This window comes from Phyllobates terribilis, unplaced genomic scaffold (assembly GCF_046119375.1).
Source record: "Phyllobates terribilis strain yellow unplaced genomic scaffold, ASM4611937v1 Scaffold_1__5_contigs__length_1240528914, whole genome shotgun sequence".
Classification (NCBI taxonomy): domain Eukaryota; kingdom Metazoa; phylum Chordata; class Amphibia; order Anura; family Dendrobatidae; genus Phyllobates; species Phyllobates terribilis.
The window spans coordinates 1231392681-1231406855 of record NW_027362761.1 but is presented as its reverse complement, the minus strand read 5'-3'; positions in this window follow the sequence as shown (position 1 = coordinate 1231406855).

The following is a 14175-nucleotide window of genomic DNA, read 5'->3' as shown; positions in this document are numbered from 1 at the left end:
TAGTATACTGCCACCTAGTGGTGCATGTGATAATAGATTCATGCTCAAAGAGGAAATCCTAATCCAATAGTATACTGCCACCTAGTGGTGCATGTTATAATAGATTCATGCTCAAAGAGGAAATCCTAATCCAATAGTATACTGCCACCTAGTGATGCATGTTATAATAGATTCATGCTCAAAAAGTAAATCCTAATCCAATAGTATACTGCCACCTACTGATGCATGTTATAATAGATTCATGCTCAAAGAGGAAATCCTAATCCAATAGTATACTGCCACCTAGTGGTGTATGTGATAATAGATTCATGCTCAAAGAGGAAATCCTAATCCAATAGTATACTGCCACCTAGTGGTGTATGTGATAATAGATTCATGCTCAAAGAGGAAATCCTAATCCAATAGTATACTGCCACCTAGTGGTGAATGTTATAATAGATTCATGCTCAAAGAGGAAATCCTAATCCAATAGTATACTGCCACCTAGTGGTGTATGTGATAATAGATTCATGCTCAAAGAGGAAATCCTAATCCAATAGTATACTGCCACCTAGTGGTGAATGTTATAATAGATTCATGCTCAAAGAGGAAATCCTAATCCAATAGTATACTGCCACCTACTGATGCATGTTATAATAGATTCATGCTCAAAGAGGAAATCCTAATCCAATAGTATACTGCCACCTACTGATGCATGTTATAATAGATTCATGCTCAAAGAGTAAATCCTAATCCAATAGTATACTGCCACCTACTGATGCATGTTATAATAGATTCATGCTCAAAGAGGAAATCCTAATCCAATAGTATACTGCCACCTAGTGGTGCATGTTATAATAGATTCATGCTCAAAGAGGAAATCCTAATCCAATAGTATACTGCCACCTACTGATGCATGTTATAATAGATTCATGCTCAAAAAGTAAATCCTAATCCAATAGTATACTGCCACCTACTGATGCATGTTATAATAGATTCATGCTCAAAGAGGAAATCCTAATCCAATAGTATACTGCCACCTAGTGGTGTATGTGATAATAGATTCATGCTCAAAGAGGAAATCCTAATCCAATAGTATACTGCCACCTAGTGGTGAATGTTATAATAGATTCATGCTCAAAGAGGAAATTCTAATCCAATAGTATACTGCCACCTAGTGGTGTATGTGATGATAGATTCATGCTCAAAGAGGAAATCCTAATCCAATAGTATACTGCCACCTAGTGGTGAATGTTATAATAGATTCATGCTCAAAGAGGAAATCCTAATCCAATAGTATACTGCCACCTAGTGGTGTATGTGATAATAGATTCATGCTCAAAGAGGAAATCCTAATCCAATAGTATACTGCCACCTAGTGGTGAATGTTATAATAGATTCATGCTCAAAGAGGAAATCCTAATCCAATAGTATACTGCCACCTACTGATGCATGTTATAATAGATTCATGCTCAAAGAGGAAATCCTAATCCAATAGTATACTGCCACCTAGTGGTGCATGTGATAATAGATTCATGCTCAAAAAGGAAATCCTAATCCAATAGTATACTGCCACCTAGTGGTGAATGTTATAATAGATTCATGCTCAAAGAGGAAATCCTAATCCAATAGTATACTGCCACCTAGTGGTGCATGTTATAATAGATTCATGCTCAAAGAGGAAATCCTAATCCAATAGTATACTGCCACCTACTGATGCATGTTATAATATATTCATGCTCAAAGAGTAAATCCTAATCCAATAGTATACTGCCACCTACTGATGCATGTTATAATAGATTCATGCTCAAAGAGGAAATCCTAATCCAATAGTATACTGCCACCTAGTGGTGTATGTGATAATAGATTCATGCTCAAACAGGAAATCCTAATCCAATAGTATACTGCCACCTCGTGGTGTATGTGATAATAGATTCATGCTCAAAGAGGAAATCCTAATCCAATAGTATACTGCCACCTAGTGGTGAATGTTATAATAGATTCATGCTCAAAGAGGAAATCCTAATCCAATAGTATACTGCCACCTAGTGGTGCATGTGATAATAGATTCATGCTCAAAGAGGAAATCCTAATCCAATAGTATACTGCCACCTAGTGGTGCATGTTATAATAGATTCATGCTCAAAGAGGAAATCCTAATCCAATAGTATACTGCCACCTACTGATGCATGTTATAATAGATTCATGCTCAAAGAGGAAATCCTAATCCAATAGTATACTGCCACCTAGTGGTGTATGTGATAATAGATTCATGCTCAAAGAGGAAATCCTAATCCAATAGTATACTGCCACCTAGTGGTGTATGTGATAATAGATTCATGCTCAAAGAGGAAATCCTAATCCAATAGTATACTGCCACCTAGTGGTGAATGTTATAATAGATTCATGCTCAAAGAGGAAATCCTAATCCAATAGTATACTGCCACCTAGTGGTGTATGTGATAATAGATTCATGCTCAAAGAGGAAATCCTAATCCAATAGTATACTGCCACCTAGTGGTGTATGTGATAATAGATTCATGCTCAAAGAGGAAATCCTAATCCAATAGTATACTGCCACCTAGTGGTGAATGTTATAATAGATTCATGCTCAAAGAGGAAATCCTAATCCAATAGTATACTGCCACCTAGTGGTGTATGTGATAATAGATTCATGCTCAAAGAGGAAATCCTAATCCAATAGTATACTGCCACCTAGTGGTGAATGTTATAATAGATTCATGCTCAAAGAGGAAATCCTAATCCAATAGTATACTGCCACCTACTGATGCATGTTATAATAGATTCATGCTCAAAGAGGAAATCCTAATCCAATACTATACTGCCACCTAGTGGTGCATGTTATAATAGATTCATGCTCAAAGAGGAAATCCTAATCCAATACTATACTGCCACCTACTGATGCATGTTATAATAGATTCATGCTCAAAGAGTAAATCCTAATCCAATAGTATACTGCCACCTACTGATGCATGTTATAATAGATTCATGCTCAAAGAGGAAATCCTAATCCAATAGTATACTGCCACCTAGTGGTGTATGTGATAATAGATTCATGCTCAAAGAGGAAATCCTAATCCAATAGTATACTGCCACCTAGTGGTGTATGTGATAATAGATTCATGCTCAAAGAGGAAATCCTAATCCAATAGTATACTGCCACCTAGTGGTGAATGTTATAATAGATTCATGCTCAAAGAGGAAATCCTAATCCAATAGTATACTGCCACCTAGTGGTGCATGTGATAATAGATTCATGCTCAAAGAGGAAATCCTAATCCAATAGTATACTGCCACCTAGTGGTGCATGTTATAATAGATTCATGCTCAAAGAGGAAATCCTAATCCAATAGTATACTGCCACCTACTGATGCATGTTATAATAGATTCATGCTCAAAAAGTAAATCCTAATCCAATAGTATACTGCCACCTACTGATGCATGTTATAATAGATTCATGCTCAAAGAGGAAATCCTAATCCAATAGTATACTGCCACCTAGTGGTGTATGTGATAATAGATTCATGCTCAAAGAGGAAATCCTAATCCAATAGTATACTGCCACCTAGTGGTGTATGTGATAATAGATTCATGCTCAAAGAGGAAATCCTAATCCAATAGTATACTGCCACCTAGTGGTGAATGTTATAATAGATTCATGCTCAAAGAGGAAATCCTAATCCAATAGTATACTGCCACCTACTGATGCATGTTATAATAGATTCATGCTCAAAGAGGAAATCCTAATCCAATAGTATACTGCCACCTAGTGGTGCATGTGATAATAGATTCATGCTCAAAGAGGAAATCCTAATCCAATAGTATACTGCCACCTAGTGGTGAATGTTATAATAGATTCATGCTCAAAGAGGAAATCCTAATCCAATAGTATACTGCCACCTAGTGGTGCATGTTATAATAGATTCATGCTCAAAGAGGAAATCCTAATCCAATAGTATACTGCCACCTACTGATGCATGTTATAATAGATTCATGCTCAAAGAGTAAATCCTAATCCAATAGTATACTGCCACCTACTGATGCATGTTATAATAGATTCATGCTCAAAGAGGAAATCCTAATCCAATAGTATACTGCCACCTAGTGGTGTATGTGATAATAGATTCATGCTCAAAGAGGAAATCCTAATCCAATAGTATACTGCCACCTAGTGGTGAATGTTATAATAGATTCATGCTCAAAGAGGAAATCCTAATCCAATAGTATACTGCCACCTACTGATGCATGTTATAATAGATTCATGCTCAAAGAGGAAATCCTAATCCAATAGTATACTGCCACCTAGTGGTGCATGTGATAATAGATTCATGCTCAAAGAGGAAATCCTAATCCAATAGTATACTGCCACCTACTGATGCATGTTATAATAGATTCATGCTCAAAGAGGAAATCCTAATCCAATAGTATACTGCCACCTACTGATGCATGTTATAATAGATTCATGCTCAAAAAGTAAATCCTAATCCAATAGTATACTGCCACCTACTGATGCATGTTATAATAGATTCATGCTCAAAGAGGAAATCCTAATCCAATAGTATACTGCCACCTAGTGGTGTATGTGATAATAGATTCATGCTCAAAGAGGAAATCCTAATCCAATAGTATACTGCCACCTAGTGGTGAATGTTATAATAGATTCATGCTCAAAGAGGAAATCCTAATCCAATAGTATACTGCCACCTAGTGGTGTATGTGATAATAGATTCATGCTCAAAGAGGAAATCCTAATCCAATAGTATACTGCCACCTAGTGGTGAATGTTATAATAGATTCATGCTCAAAGAGGAAATCCTAATCCAATAGTATACTGCCACCTACTGATGCATGTTATAATAGATTCATGCTCAAAGAGGAAATCCTAATCCAATACTATACTGCCACCTAGTGGTGCATGTTATAATAGATTCATGCTCAAAGAGTAAATCCTAATCCAATAGTATACTGCCACCTACTGATGCATGTTATAATAGATTCATGCTCAAAGAGGAAATCCTAATCCAATAGTATACTGCCACCTAGTGGTGTATGTGATAATAGATTCATGCTCAAAGAGGAAATCCTAATCCAATAGTATACTGCCACCTAGTGGTGTATGTGATAATAGATTCATGCTCAAAGAGGAAATCCTAATCCAATAGTATACTGCCACCTAGTGGTGAATGTTATAATAGATTCATGCTCAAAGAGGAAATCCTAATCCAATAGTATACTGCCATCTAGTGGTGCATGTGATAATAGATTCATGCTCAAAGAGGAAATCCTAATCCAATAGTATACTGCCACCTAGTGGTGCATGTTATAATAGATTCATGCTCAAAGAGGAAATCCTAATCCAATAGTATACTGCCACCTACTGATGCATGTTATAATAGATTCATGCTCAAAAAGTAAATCCTAATCCAATAGTATACTGCCACCTAGTGGTGTATGTGATAATAGATTCATGCTCAAAGAGGAAATCCTAATCCAATAGTATACTGCCACCTACTGATGCATGTTATAATAGATTCATGCTCAAAGAGGAAATCCTAATCCAATAGTATACTGCCACCTAGTGGTGTATGTGATAATAGATTCATGCTCAAAGAGGAAATCCTAATCCAATAGTATACTGCCACCTAGTGGTGTATGTGATAATAGATTCATGCTCAAAGAGGAAATCCTAATCCAATAGTATACTGCCACCTAGTGGTGAATGTTATAATAGATTCATGCTCAAAGAGGAAATCCTAATCCAATAGTATACTGCCACCTACTGATGCATGTTATAATAGATTCATGCTCAAAGAGGAAATCCTAATCCAATAGTATACTGCCACCTAGTGGTGCATGTGATAATAGATTCATGCTCAAAGAGGAAATCCTAATCCAATAGTATACTGCCACCTAGTGGTGAATGTTATAATAGATTCATGCTCAAAGAGGAAATCCTAATCCAATAGTATACTGCCACCTAGTGGTGCATGTTATAATAGATTCATGCTCAAAGAGGAAATCCTAATCCAATAGTATACTGCCACCTACTGATGCATGTTATAATAGATTCATGCTCAAAGAGTAAATCCTAATCCAATAGTATACTGCCACCTACTGATGCATGTTATAATAGATTCATGCTCAAAGAGGAAATCCTAATCCAATAGTATACTGCCACCTAGTGGTGTATGTGATAATAGATTCATGCTCAAAGAGGAAATCCTAATCCAATAGTATACTGCTACCTAGTGGTGAATGTTATAATAGATTCATGCTCAAAGAGGAAATCCTAATCCAATAGTATACTGCCACCTAGTGGTGTATGTGATAATAGATTCATGCTCAAAGAGGAAATCCTAATCCAATAGTATACTGCCACCTAGTGGTGAATGTTATAATAGATTCATGCTCAAAGAGGAAATCCTAATCCAATAGTATACTGCCACCTACTGATGCATGTTATAATAGATTCATGCTCAAAGAGGAAATCCTAATCCAATACTATACTGCCACCTAGTGGTGCATGTTATAATAGATTCATGCTCAAAGAGTAAATCCTAATCCAATAGTATACTGCCACCTACTGATGCATGTTATAATAGATTCATGCTCAAAGAGGAAATCCTAATCCAATAGTATACTGCCACCTAGTGGTGTATGTGATAATAGATTCATGCTCAAAGAGGAAATCCTAATCCAATAGTATACTGCCACCTAGTGGTGTATGTGATAATAGATTCATGCTCAAAGAGGAAATCCTAATCCAATAGTATACTGCCACCTAGTGGTGAATGTTATAATAGATTCATGCTCAAAGAGGAAATCCTAATCCAATAGTATACTGCCATCTAGTGGTGCATGTGATAATAGATTCATGCTCAAAGAGGAAATCCTAATCCAATAGTATACTGCCACCTAGTGGTGCATGTTATAATAGATTCATGCTCAAAGAGGAAATCCTAATCCAATAGTATACTGCCACCTACTGATGCATGTTATAATAGATTCATGCTCAAAAAGTAAATCCTAATCCAATAGTATACTGCCACCTAGTGGTGTATGTGATAATAGATTCATGCTCAAAGAGGAAATCCTAATCCAATAGTATACTGCCACCTACTGATGCATGTTATAATAGATTCATGCTCAAAGAGGAAATCCTAATCCAATAGTATACTGCCACCTAGTGGTGTATGTGATAATAGATTCATGCTCAAAGAGGAAATCCTAATCCAATAGTATACTGCCACCTAGTGGTGTATGTGATAATAGATTCATGCTCAAAGAGGAAATCCTAATCCAATAGTATACTGCCACCTAGTGGTGAATGTTATAATAGATTCATGCTCAAAGAGGAAATCCTAATCCAATAGTATACTGCCACCTACTGATGCATGTTATAATAGATTCATGCTCAAAGAGGAAATCCTAATCCAATAGTATACTGCCACCTAGTGGTGCATGTGATAATAGATTCATGCTCAAAGAGGAAATCCTAATCCAATAGTATACTGCCACCTAGTGGTGAATGTTATAATAGATTCATGCTCAAAGAGGAAATCCTAATCCAATAGTATACTGCCACCTAGTGGTGCATGTTATAATAGATTCATGCTCAAAGAGGAAATCCTAATCCAATAGTATACTGCCACCTACTGATGCATGTTATAATAGATTCATGCTCAAAGAGTAAATCCTAATCCAATAGTATACTGCCACCTACTGATGCATGTTATAATAGATTCATGCTCAAAGAGGAAATCCTAATCCAATAGTATACTGCCACCTAGTGGTGTATGTGATAATAGATTCATGCTCAAAGAGGAAATCCTAATCCAATAGTATACTGCCACCTAGTGGTGAATGTTATAATAGATTCATGCTCAAAGAGGAAATCCTAATCCAATAGTATACTGCCATCTAGTGGTGCATGTGATAATAGATTCATGCTCAAAGAGGAAATCCTAATCCAATAGTATACTGCCACCTAGTGGTGCATGTTATAATAGATTCATGCTCAAAGAGGAAATCCTAATCCAATAGTATACTGCCACCTACTGATGCATGTTATAATAGATTCATGCTCAAAAAGTAAATCCTAATCCAATAGTATACTGCCACCTAGTGGTGTATGTGATAATAGATTCATGCTCAAAGAGGAAATCCTAATCCAATAGTATACTGCCACCTACTGATGCATGTTATAATAGATTCATGCTCAAAGAGGAAATCCTAATCCAATAGTATACTGCCACCTAGTGGTGTATGTGATAATAGATTCATGCTCAAAGAGGAAATCCTAATCCAATAGTATACTGCCACCTAGTGGTGTATGTGATAATAGATTCATGCTCAAAGAGGAAATCCTAATCCAATAGTATACTGCCACCTAGTGGTGAATGTTATAATAGATTCATGCTCAAAGAGGAAATCCTAATCCAATAGTATACTGCCACCTACTGATGCATGTTATAATAGATTCATGCTCAAAGAGGAAATCCTAATCCAATAGTATACTGCCACCTAGTGGTGCATGTGATAATAGATTCATGCTCAAAGAGGAAATCCTAATCCAATAGTATACTGCCACCTAGTGGTGAATGTTATAATAGATTCATGCTCAAAGAGGAAATCCTAATCCAATAGTATACTGCCACCTAGTGGTGCATGTTATAATAGATTCATGCTCAAAGAGGAAATCCTAATCCAATAGTATACTGCCACCTACTGATGCATGTTATAATAGATTCATGCTCAAAGAGTAAATCCTAATCCAATAGTATACTGCCACCTACTGATGCATGTTATAATAGATTCATGCTCAAAGAGGAAATCCTAATCCAATAGTATACTGCCACCTAGTGGTGTATGTGATAATAGATTCATGCTCAAAGAGGAAATCCTAATCCAATAGTATACTGCTACCTAGTGGTGAATGTTATAATAGATTCATGCTCAAAGAGGAAATCCTAATCCAATAGTATACTGCCACCTAGTGGTGTATGTGATAATAGATTCATGCTCAAAGAGGAAATCCTAATCCAATAGTATACTGCCACCTAGTGGTGAATGTTATAATAGATTCATGCTCAAAGAGGAAATCCTAATCCAATAGTATACTGCCACCTACTGATGCATGTTATAATAGATTCATGCTCAAAGAGGAAATCCTAATCCAATACTATACTGCCACCTAGTGGTGCATGTTATAATAGATTCATGCTCAAAGAGTAAATCCTAATCCAATAGTATACTGCCACCTACTGATGCATGTTATAATAGATTCATGCTCAAAGAGGAAATCCTAATCCAATAGTATACTGCCACCTAGTGGTGTATGTGATAATAGATTCATGCTCAAAGAGGAAATCCTAATCCAATAGTATACTGCCACCTAGTGGTGTATGTGATAATAGATTCATGCTCAAAGAGGAAATCCTAATCCAATAGTATACTGCCACCTAGTGGTGAATGTTATAATAGATTCATGCTCAAAGAGGAAATCCTAATCCAATAGTATACTGCCATCTAGTGGTGCATGTGATAATAGATTCATGCTCAAAGAGGAAATCCTAATCCAATAGTATACTGCCACCTAGTGGTGCATGTTATAATAGATTCATGCTCAAAGAGGAAATCCTAATCCAATAGTATACTGCCACCTACTGATGCATGTTATAATAGATTCATGCTCAAAAAGTAAATCCTAATCCAATAGTATACTGCCACCTAGTGGTGTATGTGATAATAGATTCATGCTCAAAGAGGAAATCCTAATCCAATAGTATACTGCCACCTACTGATGCATGTTATAATAGATTCATGCTCAAAGAGGAAATCCTAATCCAATAGTATACTGCCACCTAGTGGTGTATGTGATAATAGATTCATGCTCAAAGAGGAAATCCTAATCCAATAGTATACTGCCACCTAGTGGTGTATGTGATAATAGATTCATGCTCAAAGAGGAAATCCTAATCCAATAGTATACTGCCACCTAGTGGTGAATGTTATAATAGATTCATGCTCAAAGAGGAAATCCTAATCCAATAGTATACTGCCACCTACTGATGCATGTTATAATAGATTCATGCTCAAAGAGGAAATCCTAATCCAATAGTATACTGCCACCTAGTGGTGCATGTGATAATAGATTCATGCTCAAAGAGGAAATCCTAATCCAATAGTATACTGCCACCTAGTGGTGAATGTTATAATAGATTCATGCTCAAAGAGGAAATCCTAATCCAATAGTATACTGCCACCTAGTGGTGCATGTTATAATAGATTCATGCTCAAAGAGGAAATCCTAATCCAATAGTATACTGCCACCTACTGATGCATGTTATAATAGATTCATGCTCAAAGAGTAAATCCTAATCCAATAGTATACTGCCACCTACTGATGCATGTTATAATAGATTCATGCTCAAAGAGGAAATCCTAATCCAATAGTATACTGCCACCTACTGATGCATGTTATAATAGATTCATGCTCAAAGAGGAAATCCTAATCCAATAGTATACTGCCACCTAGTGGTGTATGTGATAATAGATTCATGCTCAAAGAGGAAATCCTAATCCAATAGTATACTGCCACCTAGTGCTGAATGTTATAATAGATTCATGCTCAAAGAGGAAATCCTAATCCAATAGTATACTGCCACCTAGTGGTGCATGTGATAATAGATTCATGCTCAAAGAGGAAATCCTAATCCAATAGTATACTGCCACCTAGTGGTGCATGTGATAATAGATTCATGCTCAAAGAGGAAATCCTAATCCAATAGTATACTGCCACCTACTGATGCATGTTATAATAGATTCATGCTCAAAAAGTAAATCCTAATCCAATAGTATACTGCCACCTACTGATGCATGTTATAATAGATTCATGCTCAAAGAGGAAATCCTAATCCAATAGTATACTGCCACCTAGTGGTGTATGTGATAATAGATTCATGCTCAAAGAGGAAATCCTAATCCAATAGTATACTGCCACCTACTGATGCATGTTATAATAGATTCATGCTCAAAGAGGAAATCCTAATCCAATAGTATACTGCCACCTAGTGGTGAATGTTATAATAGATTCATGCTCAAAGAGGAAATCCTAATCCAATAGTATACTGCCACCTAGTGGTGTATGTGATAATAGATTCATGCTCAAAGAGGAAATCCTAATCCAATAGTATACTGCCACCTAGTGGTGAATGTTATAATAGATTCATGCTCAAAGAGGAAATCCTAATCCAATAGTATACTGCCACCTACTGATGGATGTTATAATAGATTCATGCTCAAAGAGTAAATCCTAATCCAATAGTATACTGCCACCTACTGATGCATGTTATAATAGATTCATGCTCAAAGAGGAAATCCTAATCCAATAGTATACTGCCACCTAGTGGTGTATGTTATAATAGATTCATGCTCAAAGAGGAAATCCTAATCCAATAGTATACTGCCACCTAGTGGTGTATGTTATAATAGATTCATGCTCAAAGAGGAAATCCTAATCCAATAGTATACTGCCACCTAGTGGTGTATGTGATAATAGATTCATGCTCAAAGAGGAAATCCTAATCCAATAGTATACTGCCACCTACTGATGCATGTTATAATAGATTCATGCTCAAAGAGGAAATCCTAATCCAATAGTATACTGCCACCTAGTGGTGCATGTGATAATAGATTCATGCTCAAAGAGGAAATCCTAATCCAATAGTATACTGCCACCTAGTGGTGAATGTTATAATAGATTCATGCTCAAAGAGGAAATCCTAATCCAATAGTATACTGCCACCTAGTGGTGCATGTTATAATAGATTCATGCTCAAAGAGGAAATCCTAATCCAATAGTATACTGCCACCTAGTGGTGTATGTTATAATAGATTCATGCTCAAAGAGGAAATCCTAATCCAATAGTATACTGCCACCTACTGATGCATGTTATAATAGATTCATGCTCAAAGAGGAAATCCTAATCCAATAGTATACTGCCACCTAGTGGTGCATGTGATAATAGATTCATGCTCAAAGAGGAAATCCTAATCCAATAGTATACTGCCACCTAGTGGTGAATGTTATAATAGATTCATGCTCAAAGAGGAAATCCTAATCCAATAGTATACTGCCACCTAGTGGTGCATGTTATAATAGATTCATGCTCAAAGAGGAAATCCTAATCCAATAGTATACTGCCACCTAGTGGTGCATGTTATAATAGATTCATGCTCAAAGAGGAAATCCTAATCCAATAGTATACTGCCACCTACTGATGCATGTTATAATAGATTCATGCTCAAAGAGTAAATCCTAATCCAATAGTATACTGCCACCTACTGATGCATGTTATAATAGATTCATGCTCAAAGAGGAAATCCTAATCCAATAGTATACTGCCACCTAGTGGTGTATGTGATAATAGATTCATGCTCAAAGAGGAAATCCTAATCCAATAGTATACTGCCACCTAGTGGTGTATGTGATAATAGATTCATGCTCAAAGAGGAAATCCTAATCCAATAGTATACTGCCACCTAGTGGTGAATGTTATAATAGATTCATGCTCAAAGAGGAAATCCTAATCCAATAGTATACTGCCACCTACTGATGCATGTTATAATAGATTCATGCTCAAAGAGGAAATCCTAATCCAATAGTATACTGCCACCTAGTGGTGCATGTGATAATAGATTCATGCTCAAAGAGGAAATCCTAATCCAATAGTATACTGCCACCTAGTGGTGTATGTTATAATAGATTCATGCTCACAGAGGAAATCCTAATCCAATAGTATACTGCCACCTAGTGGTGCATGTTATAATAGATTCATGCTCAAAGAGGAAATCCTAATCCAATAGTATACTGCCACCTACTGATGCATGTTATAATAGATTCATGCTCAAAGAGGAAATCCTAATCCAATAGTATACTGCCACCTAGTGGTGCATGTTATAATAGATTCATGCTCAAAGAGGAAATCCTAATCCAATAGTATACTGCCACCTACTGATGCATGTTATAATAGATTCATGCTCAAAGAGTAAATCCTAATCCAATAGTATACTGCCACCTACTGATGCATGTTATAATAGATTCATGCTCAAAGAGGAAATCCTAATCCAATAGTATACTGCCACCTAGTGGTGTATGTGATAATAGATTCATGCTCAAAGAGGAAATCCTAATCCAATAGTATACTGCCACCTAGTGGTGTATGTGATAATAGATTCATGCTCAAAGAGGAAATCCTAATCCAATAGTATACTGCCACCTAGTGGTGAATGTTATAATAGATTCATGCTCAAAGAGGAAATCCTCATCCCAGGGGCGGACACAGACTGTAGTGGGCCCCTGTGCAAGAAATTTTTGGGGGCCCCCCCTGCGCTTCATAAGGCAACAAAGTTATGTAAACATAACCCCCCCATGTGCAGCTCTCATCCCCCCCATGTGCATCTCTCATCCCCCCCATGTGCATCTCTCTCCCCCCCATGTGCATCTCTCATCCCCCCCATGTGCATCTCTCACCCCCCCATGTGCATCTCTCATCCCCCCCATGTGCATCTCTCATCCCCCCCATGTGCATCTCTCACCCCCCCATGTGCATCTCTCACCCCCCCCATGTGCATCTCTCACCCCCCCATGTGCATCTCTCACCCCCCCATGTGCATCTCTCACCCCCCCCCATGTGTATCTCTCATCCCCCCCCCATGTGCATCTCTCATCCCCCCATGTGCATCTCTCTCCCCCCCATGTGCATCTCTCATCCCCCCCATGTGCATCTCTCACCCCCCCCATGTGCATCTCTCATCCCCCCCATGTGCATCTCTCATCCCCCCCATGTGCATCTCTCATCCCCCCCATGTGCATCTCTCACCCCCCCCATGTGCATCTCTCACCCCCCCATGTGCATCTCTCACCCCCCCATGTGCATCTCTCACCCCCCCATGTGCATCTCTCACCCCCCCCCATGTGCATCTCTCATCCCCCCCCCATGTGCATCTCTCACCCCCCCCATGTGCATCTCTCATCCCCCCCATGTGCATCTCTCATCTCCCCCCCCCATGTGCATCTCTCATCTCCCCCCCCATGTGCATCTCTCATCTCCCCCCCCCATGTGCATCTCTCATCTCCCCCCCCCACATGTGCATCTCTGATTCCCCCCACTC